The 20,992-nt window shown below is 46.0% G+C and overlaps 1 protein-coding gene across 1 annotated transcript in view; it reads left to right on the top strand.

Annotated features, from left to right (window-relative positions):
* The window catches only part of LOC149865860 (uncharacterized), an 88,336-nt gene that overhangs the window by 42,557 nt on the left and 24,787 nt on the right, over nt 1-20,992 (top strand). The window contains exons 3-4 of the mRNA XM_090042559.1: nt 19,405-19,620; nt 20,005-20,240. The gene's annotated coding sequence lies outside the window, so the exon portion shown is untranslated. The remainder of the gene's footprint in view (nt 1-19,404; nt 19,621-20,004; nt 20,241-20,992) is intronic.

Here is a 20,992-nt window from a genome sequence, read left to right as displayed (position 1 = left end):
TGATAAGATCCTGGTTGTTGCTCTCTATGAAGAGAGGTGATATGACTAACATAATCTCTTTTGATAGAAGAAAACCAGTTCTGAGGCTTTTGGAGAACTGACAGGTTCATATTGATGTGCAAGGTTGTCAGATCAATATGATGCAGCTTTTTTAAAAGGAAAAGGCATTAAAAGGTGCAGGTGCAGGAATTTAAAAAGGGGGAAAAAATTGAGAGATTATCAGTTGTTTGTTTTATTGTGAGCAATTTAAGAAACCTATAAAGCCACATGAGCTCAGAAGGAAGTGAAAAATGTTCAAGCTGATTTTTATGTTCTTGATAGGAACTACTTTCTGCCTTCTGCAGGGATTCTTGAGCCTTATTCTGAAACAGCTAGTACTGGAGCCTGCTGGAGACAGGGTGCTGATCACCTGGCATGTCAAAGTTACAGCATCAATGTTTTGGTTTCATTAAAACCAGTGGAAAAAATACCCAGAAACTTGTGAAAAAGAAACTCCATGAGCATTTTTTGTTGTGTTCCCACGTTATTAATTAAATCAAGGTAGTGTATCATGGAAACCATATCTGTCTGCTGACTCGGTAATATGGCACTTTTTACAAAGCCTGGTCCAAGAGTAGTAATTCCTTTTAATCTGGGACAAATCCTTAAATCCTCTCTCTCTCTCCCCGCAATTTTTTGTTGAGTCCCACATCAGCCCATGTGTTAATCCAGCTGCTTCCAGTTCTTCTGCCAAAGCTTCACCATGCCCATTTAATCTCATTTTCTCCACTGTTCTTCCTACCCTACTGAAGCCAGATCAGAAACCTGGCCCCTGCTGGTCCCAATCAGGAGATTAGGACAATTTATCTCTTTGACAAGCGCCGCATGCAGCAAGCCCAGAGCAGTGCTCTGCACCACCTAGGCTGAGTGAGGCCATAAGGACAGCCACATCTCCTGAAGCCACAGGCAACAGACCCCATCTGCTGTAGCCCATAAAAGCCAAGTCCAGCCTTCAGTCTTCTTCGTCTGGGCAAAGCACAAGTTTTTGCTCCTGCCCTTCTGTGTACTTTCTTGTTGGTTCTCTGATTTTTGACTCCTGGCTCTAGCTCTGGCTCCCGATTCTGGTAAGACCCTTGGCGTCCCCTGATTCTAGTTCAACCTCCAGCTTCTGATCATGGTTAACCTTTGGCTTGCCTTGTTTCTGGCTTCTGACCCCAGTCTGTCTTGACCTTGGCTATGGCTCCCAGTTCCAACACCAGATCCCTTTGTATCCCTGCTTCTGGGAAGCTGGCCTGGGCTGTCCCATATTGCTGGTGTTTAACCACTAGGCCAAACTGCGCTTGCCTTGGTCCCAGCCACCCACACACTGTTTTTGCAATAAGGTGATATGTCTCAGTACATGCTGCTTTTGTTGTGCTGTTGTATTAAGGCATCAGTGATGAAATAAAATTGAATTTAAAATGGTGCAGCAGAGCTTAGGGCAATCTGGCCACAAAATGCCTGGTGCATTGAATGCTCACATTTTCTAATGTGAACTACCCTCCAGCCAAAGAACCTACCATTGGCTCCCACCAGCCTTGCTGTTGTAGCTGGGATTTAAATTATATGTCAAGTTGTATATATCCAGCCTGTCCTTCAGGCTACTTCCATTTATTTGTTTTCAAATTCTGATTTTGTGACTCTTCAAATGCTGCTTCCTGCTCTTGGAATAACTTCTCCCAGGACTTTTCAGGGATTTTTTTAGATTAAGTAATACTGACATGTATAATTTGCATAACTCTGTTTCTTGTTGAACAGCCCTATTCTCGATATCCATCTATTGACAAAAGTGGGGGACTAGATTTGCTGAACAAAAGTACGACAAGGTAAGGGACTTTTGAAAGTTAGATCTTGGTAGGGACTGCTGGGAGATAATGTGAAATATCAATTTGGTGTACTGTTACACAATACACTCTGTCCTCTGAGATGCAAAATACTTCAACTCCCCTCTGTCGTGGTTACAATAATCCTTTCTCTCCAATTACATTGTGTTCACTAGCAAAACTTATGCATCTTCAAGACTCTAATGATAGCTGATGAATCCCTAACCAAGTCTGTGACCTACTTCAATGTTGCATCTTTTCCTCTGGGATACCTATGAGTCTGCATTACATATTCAGTTTTGGGGAATGTGAAAGAGAGCAAGGCTAGATCCATCTAAGGATGACTCACTGATGACTGAACAGCCATTTCCTTTGTTTTATCTTTCCTAAACTTTAAAAGAGCACTTAACCAAACAGACTTAGCTCATGTTCTGAAATGCTTTAAAAAGGCTCCTGGCCAATCCTGAATGGTGCTAAGGGCTCCCTATAACAGGGGCCTAGGATTCCCTGTTATTTTTAAGATTGGCCAAGAGCCACAAGGACTCCCAGGTGCAGGGAATTGTTTACTAACAGCCAGGAGAGACTGGGGACTGATGGGTTGCAGGCACCCAGTGCAGAACAAGAGGTTCAGCAGTAAGGTGATGGGGCAGAGTGGCCCAGAGAGCAGAGTACTTACTGCAGTGCTGGTAGCACAGAGTTTAGCCTGGAGAAGATGGAAACTGCTACTACAGTTTGGCCAGGTCTGCAGACTTAACCGAGGACACCTGCACTGGGCCAAAGGAAGATGCATGACTCCCAGGGGCATAGCTTAGTGGACATATAAGCCAGGCTGAGTTTGGAGAAGAGGGCTAATCATGTGAGGGATGGAGCTCTTCATATCGATGACTGTGGCTGAGAGACTGCTGGGGGGAACCCCACTGTCTTGTGGACTGCAAGTAAGAAGCTGGGGGTTTGCCAAGAGCCAAACTGTGTTGGGTAGCCCAGACTCTTCTAGGCTGAGTTATTGCTGGAGGGCTTGTCTTTTCATTGTAGTCATGACTGGCAGACTGGTTGGGACTAGCAAGGGAAGGTGGAGATCCCAATAGCATAAGGAGGCTTAAGCGTGCCTGGGCAGAGCACAAGCTACAGTTTAGACCATGAGGCAGAGGCCAGAGAGGGCCACATATTGTGAATCTGAGCTGCAAGCCCATGGGGACCCTTTAGAGTGCTTGTACATGTGATGGGGGTTTAATCCTCAAGGTTTTATTTTATGCCCCCTAAACTGAAATGGTGGGGTATACAATAAAACCCTGATGACTAAACTCTTTCAATTTTTCTGTAACGTTATGGCAAAGGGTCCGATCTCTTTTTTTTTTTTCCTTCCTGTTCGGGACAAAGCCTGTCTGTGTCTGGGGGGTGAGCTGTAGCTGGCTAAGCAGCCCCTGAGCTGCAGGGGGCCTTGGTCCTTCATGTTGCAGCAGAGCTCCTCCTTGGAGCTGCCCAAGCTGACTGCTAAATAGCCAGATGCTATCTCAGTTTGGAGGCAGCACTCAGCTGGACCCAACTTTTCCCTAAGCCTGCCATGGCTTTCAGCACCCCATTCGCTGTCCCTGCCACCTTCCTGGTGCCTGGGACCACCTGGAAACAGGCTGGCTTACCCCTGGGGCAGTGTGGGTTTACTGGCAGCCAGAGAAGGTGGTAGGGACGGTGGATGGTGTGCTGGAAGTCTGCCAAGCCCAAGCTTCCCTGAGCCCACCTGGGCTTCCAGCGCCCCATGCACAATCCCCACCACCTTCTCCAGCCACCCTCCTGCTGCCTCCCCATACTGTCCCAAGGGCAAGCCAGCCCATTCCTGGGTAGTCCCAGGCAGCAGAAAGGTCGTGGGGGACAATGCAGGTGCTGGAAGCCACTGTGGGCTCAGGGAAGAGTTGGGTCCAGCTGGCACTGCCTCTGAGCTGAGGCAGCCCCTGGCCTCATAGCAGCCCACCTAGGTAGCCCCAGGGGGTGCTTCAGGGGGAAGGACGGGGCTCCCCATAACTCTGGGGCTGTTCAACTTGCCAGCAGCTTGCCCCCCTCTGTCCCCCCCCCGGCTGTGGGAGTGATGGGCAGGCACCATGCTGGGGTATCAGGCCCCTCACCGCTACTGCCTTTACCAAGCACCTGTGGCTGCCAGGCACCTGGTGAAAGAAGAAGTGGCTAGGGCCCCAATCCTCTGGGGGGCGTTTTCTGCAGAACTTGTCTGCCTCTCCCACAGCCGGGGGCAAGCTGTCAGATTAAAGCCTGCAACATTCCAAGTAGCAACATTGCAAACTAAACTACATGGGGATGGGATGTAGTTGGCAACATTGCAAACTCACTTGCAGTTCCCAAACCTCACGCATGTGTATTGTGGGATGCTATTAAGCCACACAAAGGAAATTTGTCATGTGTACATGGTGATGATCATCATGTGTACAAGCACCCACAGAGGCCAAAAAAGGCCACGTATTGGCTGGGGAACATATTGAACCCTTTGCAGGAGCAATTGTTCCCTTAAAGACATTTGTTGTGCTTTGCTAGTGATGGATATATAAACAGCTGTGGATAATTTTTATGTTGGGTAAATCAGGCCATGTCAGTCATCTGGCTGACTAAGAGCTACCTCAGCTGCCCCTTTCTGCATATCTCACAACTCCAGGCACTTCTCATGTAGGATTACTAAATGGAAATCACTCTCCTCATATTGTCCTGGACAAAATGGATTGTGTGTCCTATTTAGCTTGTTGGTATTTGGCATACTGATGTTCTTTGGTAGGTGAGAAGGGTTATATGTGTACAGCTTGTGTATTTAGTGTCCCACTACCTTGACTTGTTTGCTACTACGATAGCTCCCCTGGCTTGTTGTTCTGTCATGGACTGGCTTTGAAACAGAATGCCTGCCGTCAGCGGTCTCGTGGTTAAAAAAACCCCAAAAAACCAAACCCAAAAATGATACCTCCAAGATTCTTAATGGGTTTCCTGGGCACCTGATGCAATTCACTCCCTTTACTGGCAGTCAGCCATGCCTATAAACTGTATGTCGTCTTTTCCTCTTTCATTGTGCAGCTCCTTTTGTCACATACTGTAAGTGTCCACAGATGTCAAGTGTACAATGGCATGTGTTGTTAATGCTTTAATGTTGGCACAGACTTACTTCCTGTAAAAGATATGAATCTTGTAGTGTTGTTTAGAGGCAGCCCATCTAAATTTATCATGGTGTGATAATTTCTTATTCAAAGAGGCCAAAAGTCTATGTTCTGGCATGATGCCATTCAAACAGATCAGTCAACAGGCCATCTAAAAGTATCAAGTGTGCCTGTTAAAGGACAGGAATCCCAGCCAAGAATGTCTGAACTGCTGGCTACGTGGAAGTTATGAGGTCTTGGCTAAAGAGAATTCCCAAAATAAAAATAACCTCATTGGTTGATTGTTTGAAACCCTATAGGATAAGCAGAAAAAGGACATGTCCTAAAAGATGGGCTCCCCTCACTGAATGTGTTCCTCTTCGCTACTTGATAGTACAGTATCCTCTACTGTGAAGGTGGTCCTGCTACATCTCAGTGCCTATTGAGCACTGCAAGAGCCCTGAAGAGCTGAACACATGGGCAAGAATGAAGTCAGCGACTCCAGTGAGATCATTCTGTTGTCCTTCTGTTTCCACCCCCAACCTCATCTGCACAGCTAAAAAGGAAACAATGGTGTGCTCAGAAGGATTGTATAAGATGTTCTGACTAATAATGTCCTCCATAAAGAATTTTAAAAGATCTACCTACCACATAATTGCTCAGTTCGAAGTTCAACAGCCACAAAACTTTTTCTCATGGAGCTTAATTTTTTATGGCATGCGTGGGATCAAATTTAAACGTGAGAATGACCAGAATAGAAAAACAATGACTGCAATTATTTTGGTGCATACATGAAGGAGGAGGAGACCATCACTTATATTATTTAATAAAATATAGCTTTCACAGACTAAGAAAAGTAGAAAGAGTTTTTTGTTTTTGTTTTTTTTAATTAAAGATGTCCCCTCCTTATTTTTTGGCGAAAATCCAATTTAAATAATGTGTTGGCCACATCTTTACTTTAAAATGGGACATTTTCATAAATAACTTCTTAAAAACATATCATGTGCTGCTTTTGGCTTCATAGATGGATTTTTTTTTAAAATTGTATTTCAAAATATTTACATGTGAAATCCACAGGATTTGGTCTGTCACTTTCATAATCTTAAATAAGAATATGTTTCCCACAATAATACTTGGATTTTAAACTGCAGTTATGAATCAAACTGTTGCAATATAAAACTGTAGGATAATTACTACAATTTAATGAAAGATTGTATATTATCTAGTTAATTGTTCTGATCAAACATTTATTTGGTAGGGTATTAAATCGTACAGAAATAAGTAAGTGTTTGACCAAAGAATACAATTTGTATAATTAAATCTCATGTCAAATAATGTAGCCACTTTCTTGGCACCTCTCTTTCATTTCTAATAGTGTTTGCGTCCCACTTGGCTAATGAGTTGCCTTCTAATGTAAACATTTTTTACTGTCTGATTAGTTCTCTTTTCCCTCCAGTGAAATTCTTGAGAGATGGAAAAAGGATAAGCTAAAATAAGCCCCTGAGGCTTATTCTCGCAACTTTCCATTGCATCTTTTTACAGCTGTATGTATCATTAGTCACCTATGCCTGAAGAATCCAAAGGTTTCTCTTTGTTTTTAGAAATGGCCATGGGCTAATTCAGGTGTAACCTTTATTTAACCAATGTTCACAAATGTAGCATTTTAATACTAATCACTGAATTATCCAAAAATGTGTTGCTCATAAATCTCATGACATCACTATGTAGGTATTATTTTTCTACATGTATAACAAAGTATGAAATGCCATCAGAACCCTTTATTCAGGTTCAAAAATAACAAAAAAGGACATTTTCATTTTAGATCCTAAGCATGTAAAAATTTACCCATTTATTGTTACTCTTCTTACTAGTCTTCAGAAGACAAAACCAGCTCATATTGCACCTTCAAAGGCTTAAATCATCTAAAAGATGTATATGTCCCTGTTCTTTGGGGGCTTGGTCTTTACTGTTCAAAATGATACACAGATATTTGTTCCTGAAAGTCGATAATAAATTGGTTGAACAGGGAAAGAAGTTATCACTGCATTCATAAGAGATTCAGTTAGAATTTTTAAAAAGCTATATTCTTGAAAAGGGGAAGGCATTTGAGGGAAATATCTTGAATAATGAGAGGATTATCACAAACCCCCCAGTGTCAGATCTTCCTCTTGTATCTGCATGCAATTCCCTTTGGTTTCAAATGGAATGTGCATGTATCTATTTTTATCTGTTGTGCTTTTCATTCTGAAAAAAAAACATACTGCAACTGAAAAGAAAATGGAAATGAGGAAATTATACGGATGTTTACTCCTTATCCTTTTGATGAAGAAACTAAAATCGCAGAAAGATTCACGTGTCTAAACAGAAGGAGAACAGTCAGTTTTGATTGAATTGGTTTCATGGTTCCATTTCTGCTGTTTGGCTTTGTTTGTTTCTAGACTCCCTTAGGAGGCAACATCAGAAAAAGTGTCTATAGTTCTGATTTCTCAATGTCTTGGTCTTTTAAGTGTTCAACTTGTGGTATCTTGAGAATAAATATTCAAAAGTGCTTAGCACCAGCACTATTGAACTAAATGAGATAGATGAGCCTCTTTAATTCAGGCTAAAGTTGTCTCAAGTTGGCCACTATGAATAGAGGCGTTGCGGTCGGAGGCTACTTGTGATGGAAAGTACCTTCTCTCCAGACGAATGTTAACTGTGAAAGAAAATATTTCTGGTAATGAGCCAAAGGTGCCTATTGCCTTACATAGCATGAAAGGGAGTAAAGGAGCAGGAAATGCTCATACAGAAATGGAAGCAACCCATGCAGGCTATACTAGCCCCACATGTTTGGAATTCCCTGGGTACTCAGTGGAGAGAGGGTAGTCTGGAGAGGAAGTGGAAATGAGGAAACTCTCATCCCACAGCGCACCACCCTGATAAAGAAGCTTAAAATCTATGCAAGCTGAGACAGCTTTATATAGCAGCCAAAATATATATATATTAGGTGTTTCCTATTCTGATCAGCATTAACTCTCCCCGGGGGAGTAGGAATGTGCAGCTGTGGAGAAGGAGCTGATCCCTTAGGAACTATGCTAACAAAGGAGCGTGGAGTCTTAAAGAGCCTCCCTCCTTGTGGATATCTCTAGGGCTTGAACAAGAGGATCCACATGTGGATCCTTTATATACTACCAAGCTTGGGAACTATACACTTTTTTTGACCACATGGAAAAGTAGGAGTGAGCGATAAGTGAAAAGGTGAACTTCAGTGTCCTCAAGTTTCGCTTCCTGTGGATTTATCAATGTGAGGGAAGCAAGAAGCATCTTGTCCAGGGATTCCCACACTCCAGTCTTTGCATCACCGGTGACGTTTGAACCCCATGTCCCATCCATACACTTCACAACAGTATTTTAAGTACAAGTTTGGGAGGAGCTGGTATAGAGCACTGTCTTTAAGTGTTCTGTAGACCTGAGGGTGATTTGGCAACGCTTCTATGAAAGAACATGTTGTTTTTATTACACAAAATAAAACAGTATCATCACAGATCAAGTGGCTACACACTAGTAGCTATGGATACATTTTTAGAGTAGGAATGAGAATCAGATTTCAGGCTGTCGAAAGAGTGAAGTTTTGGAATGCCCTTCCAAGCAAAGTTGTGGGGGCCAGAACCTGAATTGCACCGGATACATTTATGGAAGAGGTGGTATGATAGGAAAGGGACCTCTGGCTCAATATTCAGTGTCACATGATATGTGGAGTCATATGTTTGTGATCCCCAGATAGGGATATAGAAGTAGGTCTCTTGCAGTGTGGAAGGTATCTGGTATTCATTGCTTTGGGATTTCTGTTAGTCACCAACTGGGGCCAGGAAGGAATTTGGTATGAATGCGTCTTGGTTTTAGGGGGAGGATTGCTTTGATTTGCTGGGGGGGGGAGAGGGGTGTTGTTTGTTTTTGTTTTTCTGAAACCTTGGACTACTGGTCACAGCTAAGGCTGGGTTTTTTGATTCTGGTCTACTGATTCTCCTGTCCAGAGTTTCCTTGCTAGAGGACCTTGGTATCTGCTCTGAATTATGCACATCACTTAATATAAGGGCAGGAAGAAATCCCCTTGCCCTCCCTGCTCCCCCTACCCCCCTAGTGAGATGGACACACATTACTGGGGGTTTGTCTTGCTCTGTAGCATTGGGCATGGTCCTTTGTTTGGATCTTTTCACCATATATTGACCAGTGACCTCCTTGACATTGTAGGGGCAAGGTATTGGCAGTCCTCTCGTCTCCCCTACTTTTATCTCTTGTGGTTACAAGGTGTTCTTAGTACTTCTTGTGTGCGAGTGTTCTGAAGTTATGGTTTTGGCAGTTTTCTTGAATAAACAATTGATTGCCTGAGAACACAGGGGATAGGAATAAATGAGTCAGAAGACCCCCCTTCTTCTGTATGATCTGAGCCTGGCAAGGTAAAATAATCTCTGTTACTGGATTTTCATTCTTTCCTTTGCTTGGGCTAAGATGTTTGATTTGCCAGAAAACACTGAAGAAGGTTATAAACATTTTCAAAATTGTAAAAGCCAGTGTGTGTGGGGGGTGGGGTGGGGGGAGGGGTTGCATAGGGTCAAGGATGATAAGCCATTTTTGCTTCTGCTCCTGTTTGTCCACAAATCTATCCATGAATGATGGTGTATCTGTGACGGTGAGTTACCAGGAATACCAGATGTTTTGCTTATCCGGCAAAATGTGTGTACCATAGTTCATTTGACAGAGAATAGCATTTCTAGCAACTGAAAGGCTAACACAGGATATAAATGGGGAGAGCTATCCGAGCTCAAATCAATCCCCATCAAGTCAGTCCTCATGTCAAGGTTAACTGTCTGCTTTAGAAGTAAGGGCATAAAAAAAAAAATCTTCCTATACTTTTGTAGAAAAGCATGTGACCTCTCTGATTGGACCGTCATCCCTCTGGGTGCCATTTGAAAGAACATTCTTACTGAGGTCATTTTTGAGTTGTGCTGAGATCGATAGATAGTATTTTACTCTTGTTTAAACAAGACTTCAGCTATGAAGCTTAAAGGTAATTTGGTTTCAGTGAAATGACTTCTAGTGCCAATTCTTTTAAGTAGGAGTTGGAGATTATATTAACAGTGTGCAAAATCAATTCAAGCTCTTTTCAACTGTTTGCTGAAAGAACTTGAGCGAGAACACGTGTGGCTGCAACTGACAGTATATAAGAGTAGAAATCAAATGCTGTAATGGTTCATTCTATGGCTTTGTAGCCTGAATTGTCATAATTGCTTGGGAATGTAGGGATGAAAGGCCAAAGCACAACTGGAGTTGCAGCTAGCAAGAGACATGAAGGGTTTCTACGAGTATGTTGGCAACAAGAGGAACGTCAGGGAAAGCGTGGGTCCCTTACTCTGAATGGGGGAGGCAACCTAGTAACAGGATGCACAAAAGGCTGAAGTGCTCAATGCCTTTTTTTCACCTCAGTCTTCACAGGCAAGGTCAGCTCCCAGATTACTGCACCTGGCAGCACAGTTTGGGGAGGAGGTAAGCAGCCAACAATGGCAAAAGAACAGGTTAGCGACTAGAAAAGCAGGGTAAGTACAAGCCTATGGAGCTAGATGGGATGTGCCTGAAGGTGTTGAGGGAGTTGGCTGATATGATCACAGAGCTGCTGGCCATCATCTTTGAGAACTTATGACGATCAGGAAAGGTCCCAAATGATTGGAAAAGGGCAGATACAGTGCCCATCTTGAAGAAAGGGAAGGAGGATCTACAGAACTATAAACTTGTCAGTCTTCTCTGTCCCTAGAAAAATCATGGAGCAGGTCCTCAAGGAATCCATTTCTAAGCACTTGGAGGAGAAGAAAATGATAAGGAACAGTCAGCACAGATTCACCGAGGCAAGTTATGCCTGACCAACCTGATTGCCTTCTACAATAACATAACTGACTCTGTGAATGTGGGAAGACCAATGGACATGATACGTTGACTTTTGATACAGTTTTGCACAATGTTCTCAAAAGCAGGCTAAGGAAGTATGAGTCGGTTGAAAGGTCTATAAGGTGGATAGAAAACTGGCTGGCTGGTCAGGATCAGGGAGTAGTAATCAATGGCTTGATGTCTAGTTGGCAGCCAGTATCAAGTGGAGTGCCCCAGGGGTCAGTCCTGGGCCTGGTTTTGTTCAATATTTTCATTAATGATTTGGAAGATGGGATGGATTGCAGATGACACCAAGCTGAGGGGAATTGTAGATATACTGGAGGATAGGGCTAGGATTCAGAGAGACGTTGACAAATTGGAGGATTAAGCCAAAAGAAATCTTATGAGGTTCAACGAGGACAAGTGCAAAATTCCATGCACAGGCTTGGGGCCAACTGTCTAAGCAGTAGAAAAGGGCCTGGGGGTTACAGTGGACAGTAAGTGGAATATAAGCCAACAATGTGCTTTTGTTGTGAAGAAGGCTAATGGTATACTGGGCTGCATTGGTAGGTATGTTGCCAAGGCGTTAAGGGAAGTGATTCTTCCCCTCTATTCAGCACTGGTGAGGCCACATCTGGAGTAGTGTGTCCAGTTTTTGGTCCCCCACTACAGAAAGGATGTGGACAAATTGGAGAAAGTCCAGCAGAGGGCAATGAAACTGGTACACTTCACTTATGAAGAGTGGCAGAGGGAATTGGGCTTATTTAGTCTGGAGAAGAGAAGAGTGAGGGGTTTAATAGCCTTCAACTACCTGAAGTGGGGTTCCAGAGAGGATGGAGCTAGATCAGGGGGTTTTCAATGATTTTTTTGCCTAAGCCCCTTCCCTTCCCTGTTGTTTGGCAGTCAGGAGTAGAGGGAGTAGCACATGGCCGAATGCTGGGCTGGGGGAGCAGTAGCGCGTGGCCGGACATGGAGCAGGGGAGTGGTGGGTAGGTGGGTGGTAACGGAGCGCTGCTGCCTCGCAGGAGCAGGGTCTGGGCGAGGCAGGGAAGCTCACCAGGCTGAGTGAAGGCAGTGGCACCCCTCTGCAGGGCAGGGAAACTCATCAGACTGGTATGTGGCAGTGGCAGCCACCATGTGAGAGCTTCCCTACCCTGCAGAGGGCCGCTGTTGCCCTTGCCCTGCCCTGGCCCTTCTTCTGGGAGGCAGTGGTGCTCCATCCCTGCCCACACAAGTGTACGCCCTAGGACCTGTCTAAGTACCCCCCAGTTGACAACCCCCGAGCTAGAGTGTTGTCAGTGGTGGCAGATAACAGAACATGGAGCTGTGGTCTCAAGTTGTAGCAAAGGAAGTTTGGTTGGTTATTAGGAAAACCTTTCTCACCAGGAGGGTAGTAAAGCACTGGAACAGACTACCCAGAGAGGTGGTGAAATCTACATCCTTGGAGGTTTTTAAGACCTGTCTAGACAAAGCCTTGGCTGGGATGATCTAGTTGTGGATGGTCCTGCTTTGATGACTTACTGATGTCCCTTCCAACCCTATTTTTTTTCTTTTTATGATTCTATGATGATCTGAAGTCCTGGCAGAATGGGATCCAGATTTTTAAGGCCACAGAAACCACCATGATAAGTCTGAGTAACAAATTAAAAAGTACTAGAAATATAACTTTTGCTCCAGCACTTCCAAAAGATTTGAACACAGACCTTCTGCCATGTTATGTCAGAAAAATCTCACTGCAGAGACTCCAAGGTAGTTTACAGGTAGCTAATGACAGTAGTCTTCAAAATCCTATGAGATACTAGTCTTTCTCAGGCATCTGTGTCTGTTTGAAGTACTTTTATTCTGAGAAGTCCTGATTTTGGGGATCATTGCCAAATTCTGAGGGGAATTTTCTGGCATTTTATGGCCTTAGCATTTTAGTTGGGCTAGGTGTTCTTCATGTTGGGGCCTTATCCTGCACATTTTACAACATGGGTACCAGAACTGTGTATGTGATTCTAGCATGAGTCTGAGCAAAGCTACATACACAGGTACAATCAAACCTCTCTTCTGATTTTCTTATTTTTACAGCCAAGATTCATATTAGCATTTTTGGTTCCAACTTTGAACTGGGAAATTGTACAGAGTCAATTGTCCAACATAAATCCCCTAAATCCTGTTCAGAGTCCCTGCTTTCTGTAGACATGCCCTATCTTCCTTGTTACTAAACGTAGAACTTTTCCCTTGGGTGATTTTAAATTGCATTGTGATCGAATAGTTCCAGCTTACGAAGTGATACAGACTATATGACAGTCCTGCTTTATTTACTACTCTTCCAGTTCATGTCTCCATATTTTCTCTGCAGTTATTTTTATATTTTGTTCCAGATGATTGATTTAAAAAAAAATAGCATTAGACCTGGGACTGGTTGCTTCAGCTTTCTGGAAACACCCACATCTGATGTTGATATAAAACTCACATCTTCTTTTTAAGATCTGATTAATCCATTTTAATGACTACTTTATTGATATTTTATAATACTAATTTTAAATGCGGGTTGTCATGATAATAAATCAAATATATTTTTTAATAACAGGTTAAGTATATTATACCTAAATGTGCCAAACTCAAAGAATGAAAAGTTTGTTTAGAAAGACCCATTTTCCATTAAAAACAGGTTGCCTACCATTTATTACATTCATATCCTTTAGTTCTTTATTAATTGAATGCAGTATCAGCTTTTTCATGATTTCCTTGGGACTCATGTGAAACTAATCTGGTGTAGGATTATTTGGGCCACTCTGCATCCTCTGTGCTAGTTAGGTTCCAGTCTTCTGGAATTTCACTGGTATTACCAGATTTATTTAAAAAATTAACATCTTACCCAACTCTTTTAGGACTCTTGATCATGAGTTAACAAGCCTGTTAATTTATAATGTTGCTTAACAATGTCCTTAATTACTAATGGACTGGAATGTACCTCATCCTCCTCTATTGCCTTGCCTCTTTCCAAATACAGAATACAAATATTTAATTAACTTGCCTTTTCAGCATGAATAATTTTACCATCTCCATATAGTAGTGAGCCTATCCCAATTCAGAATTTTATCTGTTCAGTATTCTTAAACCCCTTAGTACCCATTAATGGTAAATGCCAATACAGCAAGAAAATATACTTCACCACCACTGATTTAGGAAAAGCTAGCCAGAACTCTCTTCCTGCATTGTATGAGCAACTGTAAATTCATAGATTAAAGTTGTTATATTTTCTTTATACTCAACAGCAAAGGAAAGGGCAGAGGTTTTGCTGTTAAAATGCAAATTAGATTGAGATTTCCAAAGCATCGTAAAACTGCTCAAAACTACCCACATTTAGTGGATCCTAAAGCAACAGCCTTTTAAAATGCCCATAGATATGTTTTCTCAGTACTCATTCAAGTAGTAAATGCTGTTGCTGGTGATAAAATGCTTGCCTTAGATGGTTAATGAAGAACTGTCAGACATTAAATTTAGGACATAAGATGTTTTCTACCAGTAGATTTTACTGCTCAAGGGTGTATGATTTTTGACGGACTCCTCTAATTTCAGGCTCTGTCTTACAAAAAGCAATGTTGTGGGAAGGAAAGGAAAAAGCTTTGACTGTCAATGGGATTCCAGCTGATTTGCGTAAGTCTTTCCAGGACACCAAAAATGCCTCGTTCATGAATTAGGCATATTATTCTAAACATAACCAATTATTTGGCTGACATCTACCACCCTGCTGAGGTGTATGATAATGGTGTTCCTTGTGTGCTAAGACAAACGCATGCATTCTTCCTGCAGTGAGCTGGCCAGAGAAACTCCTAGCCAGGCTCAGCAGTTTATATTGTACCTATTTTTTGAGTACACTCTGTCTCTGTCTGCTAATCAGGATGAGCCAAACCAGTGAAAATAATCTGGCATAATTTCCTAGCAATAAACAGAATTTTATGTTGCTTTCAGATAAACTTCATTGACTCCCCTCTTGTTAAGGCTTATCTATGGCTTTGCCAAGCTTAGTGTTTTGATTTAATGATGCAAAAACTCTGAAATACAGATGAAGACTTTGCATATGACATTGATTAAGAAGAAATCAAAATTGTATAAATCAAACATGAATTGTAGAATTTCATTTAAAGTGGTTCTTGTAACAGCAAATTGGCTGCCTGTCCAGTCTGTTGTACCACATTCTACTTTGAAATAATATGACTTAGAAAAATCTGCATTGAGCAACTGTTTTTTACTTATGTTACTGTACTACACATGGCCCCTATTCCTGGTTGGGGACTAATTGTTCTAGCCACTGTACAGACAATAGAAAAACAATCCCTGCCCTCAAGGATTCACAGTCTAATCTGCAGGAGAGGCAGGATGAGAAATAGAGTGGAAAATTGACTTGTCCAAGGGCACATAGTAGCTTAGTAGCAGAGCCAGGAACAGCACCCAGGCTTCATGGATCTATGTGCTATCCATTAGTCCAGGAAGTACACCTGGTGGCCTGCAGGCTGGAGCTGGCCTATATGTCTTTTTTTTTGGGGGGCGGGGGTCGGGTACTGTGATTAGAATCTTTGAAAAGTGTGTCTATGTTAACAAAGCAGCACTGTATCAAGTAAGCTCTGTAAACGCAAGCTCTGGTGCTACGACCTGGGTAGTTGCATTCATATGGCACTGTGTTAGGACTAACCTAGCTGCATTAAGGGTCAGTACTTCATAAACTTGAGCTCAGCTCATTGTTAACATGGCTATTCTTCTGGCTCTGAAGCTAATGCATGACTTACTTGTATGTCTACCTAGTGCAGTTTTCTTCAGCTTCCACAGGCAGCGTAAGGCAACATGTTTCAATGGCCATAGTCAAGGTCTACAAGGCTAATGGCAGGGAGACCTGCCTAGAAGGGCTGTGCGAAGCTTTGGGTGGTGATTCGATTTGGAGGAGATTTGGCCCGATTTTTCTGGTGCTGAATCTTTGAATCCGAATCGAATCAGAGGACCAATTTAAATGTCCGAATTTAAAGATGTCTCGCAAAGATTTGGAGAGTTTTGATTCAGACAATCCCCAGTGGCTGCAGCAGGCTGCAGCCACTCCAAGCTAGTAAGTACTAGGGCACAGGAGAAGGGGGGAGGGGGGCCTGCCAGCCCCCTCCCCCCCATGGCTTCCCCCGCTTACCCGAGCTCCTGGTACTTTAAAAAAAAAAAAAAAGCCCTGGTGCTCACCAAGTGCTGCCAGGCAGGGGGTGATCCCTGCCTGCTGGGGCTCTGGCCCTTTAAGGAAAAAAAAAGATGAGAAAAGCCTGGAGACTCGGTGCTCCTGGTGCAGCCTTGGGGCTTTGGGGGCTTGTGCAGAGCCCCGCGGGGGGACGGGGGTGCAGCAGGGATCGCCCCCTGGCAGCGGGAGTTTCTTCAGGGGTTTTGTTTGTTTGTTTGTTTGTTTGTTTTTTCTTTAAAGGGCTGGAGCTAGCCCATGTCGGGGGGGCTGGGGAGCAGGGGTGGGATTCAGGGGCTTGTGCCAAGCCCCCATGCAGTATGGGGCAGTGGGGGGGCAGCGGGGATCACCTCCCACCCAGCAGCACCTGCTGAGTCGGGGCTTTTTTTTTCCCGCCCCAAGTGCTGGGAGCTGGGGCAGGCGGGGCAGCCACTGCTGGGCTGGGAGAGCAGGCGGGGGATGGGCCTGGCCTGGCTGATTCATCCGAATCAAATTGGGACAGTGATGCGAATTGCCGAATTGAATCGGGGCAGTGATGCAAATCGCTGAATCGAATCCACTGTCCCCTGAATCCAAATTCAAAATGAATATTAGCCACTTCGCACAGGCCTACTGCCTGGCACAATCTCTGAATCTTGGGGGAAGATAGGGGAGAAAAGAAGGGCACAGGACCATCTATGACAGGGAGAGGCATTGGCTCATGGTGTGAAATCAAGAAATGAGCAGGACTCCTGTTCAGGCTACTGTTGAAGTGGGGGCTAGGTAAGCTGCAACTATGAATGGAGCTGGTTCCACAGAGCAGGATGTAGAATATTTCCCTCTATTTGTGGCTGCATCTTTGAGCCAGCCCAAGACCGTGTGTCACGGAGTCACAGAGGTGCCCCGTGATTCTGAGGCTGATTGGCAGGGCTGCCAATCACCCAGGCAGCTCAGGTGCCGGGTTACCAGGGCAACCAGGCGGTCACATGACCGGAAGGGGGCAGGGCCAGGCCTTTAAAACCAGCTCAGGCCAGAGCCTGAGACACAGTTCCCTTCTGGCTGCCGCAGGAGCAGGAGCTCTGCGGCTGAGCTGAGCTGAGCTGAGCGGCCTGGGTTAGTGGCTGCTACTTCATCGCGCTACCCGGCTGCAATGATGCCGGGAACAGCATAGCCCTGACTGGAGGTAGGATTGCGGGCCCTGGTGGGGCTTGGAGTTGTTAGGCGTGTGGAGCCTTTGTATTTATGTTATAGCCAGATGGCTTGAGTGTTTAGTTATAGTTTACATCCGGAGGACCGGGGAGGCTGTAGGGGAGCGAGGAGGCCTCAGGGGAGCTCCCCAACAGCTTGGGGGTTCCCAGGGCCCAGTTGAGGCACAGTGCCAGGGGCACTAGTGTCAGTGCGGCTGGGCATTATATTGCACCAGGGAGGTGCAGTGTGCGGGGTTATAGACCCCAGCCCATAAGGGCGGTGTTTAGCCCCGGAGCGGGGCAGGGCCAGGGCGCCAGAGGCGCGGAAGTCAGCCCCGAGAGGGCAAGGCCCCGGAGCGGGGCAGAGACAGGGCGCCAGGGGCGCGGAGTCCGCCCCGAGAGGGCAAGGCCCGAAAGCGGGGCAGAGACAGGGCGCAGGGCGCGTGGCGTGTCGGCCCCGGAAGGGGAAAGCCCGAAGGGGCAACGCGCAGGGAGCGCGGTAGTGGCCCCTGAGGGGCAAGGCCCCAGAGAGGGGCCGAATAGCCAGGCCTAGCTAGCCACCCGAGGGCGCCGAGACTAGGGCGGCGATAGCGCCGGCCCAAGGGCGCCGAGACTAGGGCGGCGATAGCGCCGGCCCAAGGGCGCCGAGACTAGGGCGGCGATAGCGCCGGCCCAAGGGCGCCGAGACTAGGGCGGCGATAGCGCCGGCCCAAGGGCGCCGAGACTAGGGCGGCGATAGCGCCGGCCCAAGGGCGCCGAGACTAGGGCGGCGATAGCGCCGGCCCAAGGGCGCCGAGACTAGGGCGGCGATAGAGCTAAGGCAAGTGCGCCAGGCGAGAGCGAGCCGGCCCGAGGGCGCCGAGACAAGGGCAGCAAGAGCGAGCCGGCCCGAGGGCGCCGAGACAAGGGCGGCGAGAGAGCCGAGATCCGGGAGAGGGAGCGTGCCGGCCCAAGGGCGCCGAGGCTAGGGCGGCGAGAGTGCTCCAGACTCAGGCAGAGCCGGCGATTAGCCAGGCGCCGGCTAGAACCGGCCCAGGGGGCCGGTAGTGAGCGGCGCTGGAGGAGCCGACCTAGGAGGCGCCAGCAAGTAGCTGGGCGCCAGCGTGATAGGCCCAGGGCGTGGGGAACGGGCCAGAGACTGGGGCCCGACCCAAGGAGGCGCCAGGTGGGCGAAGAGCCCCGGTGCCCGAGTGTGAGAACAAGGGCACCCGAGGGGCGAGGGACCATACAAGCGTTCCCCGGAATAGCTGCGAGGCTTGGGGCGTGCTAAGGGGGAGGCTTGGAGGCACGCATTGCCCTTAAGGCAGGACGCTTATTAAATCCCCAGTCTGGAGTAGGGACGAAGAACTAGACCGTCCATTAGGGAAACTGGCAGCCTCCACATCATATATCTTAACATCAAAGTCGTGGCGGGCGAGGTTCTGAGGGTGCTACGTCACCCTAAAGTGACGGTAGGCGGCGCTAGGGAGCTCACGGCCGCCCCTAGCCACCGCTCCCTCACACCGTGCTATAGCGGTAGCTTACAGGGAGGGGGGGATGAGGTGAACCTAACAGCCACTCTGTCCTCTAGCTCTGCAGAACTGAGTGGCATGAAACAGCTGTGTTATGAAGAGTCCTCTTCTTACCCCCATGTTTTCATAGTTCAGAGGGATCTTTCCCCTCTGTGCCACAGGTTCCCCATCCATACCATGGAGGCAACCCCTGAAGCCCCAGAATGATAATGCTAGCAGACCCCTTTGAGAGCCATGGGAGAAAAGAGTTGTAGAAGTGGCCAGTATTAATACTCTCTGAATATACCTCTCACCATAGAATTTTATACGGTTTATTTGCCATCTGGCTCCTGAACATAATGCCTATAACATAATCTAGCTCCCTGTGGTCAAGAAATTGGACAAATATGTGCTAGTCCAGCTGCCTCTCGTGTATCAACTGAACAAAAGATATCACTTGATCCCAGTCTTCTGTCCCTAACCCATGTGCAGCCTGGAAAAGAGCTGGCCATCTGTTTTTCCCTTTTGCTATTTCATGAACAAACCTGCTTGTATAGAATATCAGGACTGGGAGAGAGAATGCTATGTTCTTTGTTGTTGTGACTATCTATGGACAGATGCAATGGATTTCCAGTTGGTAGACACATATATAATACTAATCAAGTTAATCCAAGTTTCCTCTGCCCTCAGCCACAGGCACAAAACAAAAGCCAAATGATAAAGCTATAGAGAATATCAGCTTGACTTGGATGCACTAAAAAGAGTAAAGGAAGATCATCAGTTGGCTCAGAGGCTCCTTGACAACAACCCTCTTTTCTATGGATGGGCATTTCTACATCTAACCGATGCACAGCTGGATACTGGCTTGTTGAGGTTGTTGCCTATTCCTGACTGGCGCACAATTAGGTAAGTGCAAAGGTGTATTTCTGTGGTTCTAGGCCAGGAGGTAATGGAAGTGTTTAGTTTGTTTTTTGGGGCTCTTTTTTTACTTATTTTTATTCTATACAGGATTGTTTGTTTATACAGAAATAAATTGTTATAAATAAATCAGAAATTGAGAGAAAAACATTTTATAAGGTATTTAACCAAAGGAAATTACAGTCTGTAAAATATGCTAGATGTGGGAGTTAAAACTCAATATTTTAAAGCAAAGAATGGCTGACCATATGCGATTTAACAAATTCTAAAGCAAACGATATTTAACTGCCTTGTGTTTGTGAATAACCAGCTGTTGTTTTGACAAGTCAAAAGGGAAATTTTCACCAATTATTCCATTTATTTTTTTTGAAGGGTGGATGCAGAAGATGGAATGCTATATGAGACTCTGTAGGGCAGATTCTCTAGTCTGCTGAGCTCACTTTGTGCCACATGCATCTAAAACCAACCACAGACTAACTTTGGAAGACCTCTTTATTTAGGGGGAATCCTCCTAAGCAGAAATCTGTTGGAGACAATGTAGCCCCCTCGTATATCAACTGCACCTCACTCAACCTACAGAGTTGAAAGGAGTATGTGTTAATAGTGCTGTAAGTAAGTGGGAGCATGGAGGACCCGAATTGCTCTGTGTCCGATCCTCTGGTGGCTTGCATTCCACTGGAGTGAGAGCAAATGCCAGTAGCCAAAGTTAGTGTAGCAACTCTGGCAACCACTAAGAATTGTAGGGTTACCATATGTCCAGGTCCAAAAAAGAAAGAGGACACCTGTTACCAAAGGGGGGGGGGGCAGTGACATGGCAGTGCCCTGCCCCTGCCCATTCTGTTGCCACTCACTGACCAGCTACAACCCAGCCCTGCCAGTGCCCCTCACTCCCGAACAGCAGTACGCTGTCCCCCACCCCTTCTCAGTGCCCCTCACTTCTGACCTGCAGCACCCTGGCACTGCCAGTGCCCTGCACACCCAACCCACAGTCGCACATCCTTTCCCCCATGCCCCTCACTCCTGATCTGCAACCCTGCACCCCACCAGCCCTGCTGGTGTCTCTCACTCCGGACCTGCAGCCCCCTGCCTCCCCAGCCCTGCTGCCAGAGCCGACCCTAAGGGGGTGAGGAGCCAGGAGAAAATCCAGTGCTGCAGCACTGCCCCACACACCCCAGATAGCACACAATCATCAGCATGGCAGAGGGTAGCGAGTGCCTGGACACAAAGCCAGTGGCGCAGGGAAGTGGCACACGTCGGTAGCACAGAGTGGGACCAGCAGGGGCTGTGGCCACTGTGCCCGGCCCTGCAGAACCCCCCAAAGTGCGGGGCCTGGGGCAGTCCCCCTGATTCCTCCCTGCCC

This window comes from Crocodylus siamensis, chromosome 4, assembly GCF_052110815.1.
Source record: "Crocodylus siamensis isolate JL-2025a chromosome 4, ASM5211081v1, whole genome shotgun sequence".
NCBI lineage: Eukaryota > Metazoa > Chordata > Crocodylia > Crocodylidae > Crocodylus > Crocodylus siamensis.
Note: the sequence above shows the minus strand (reverse complement) of the source record. Positions and strands in the feature narration are given on the sequence as shown.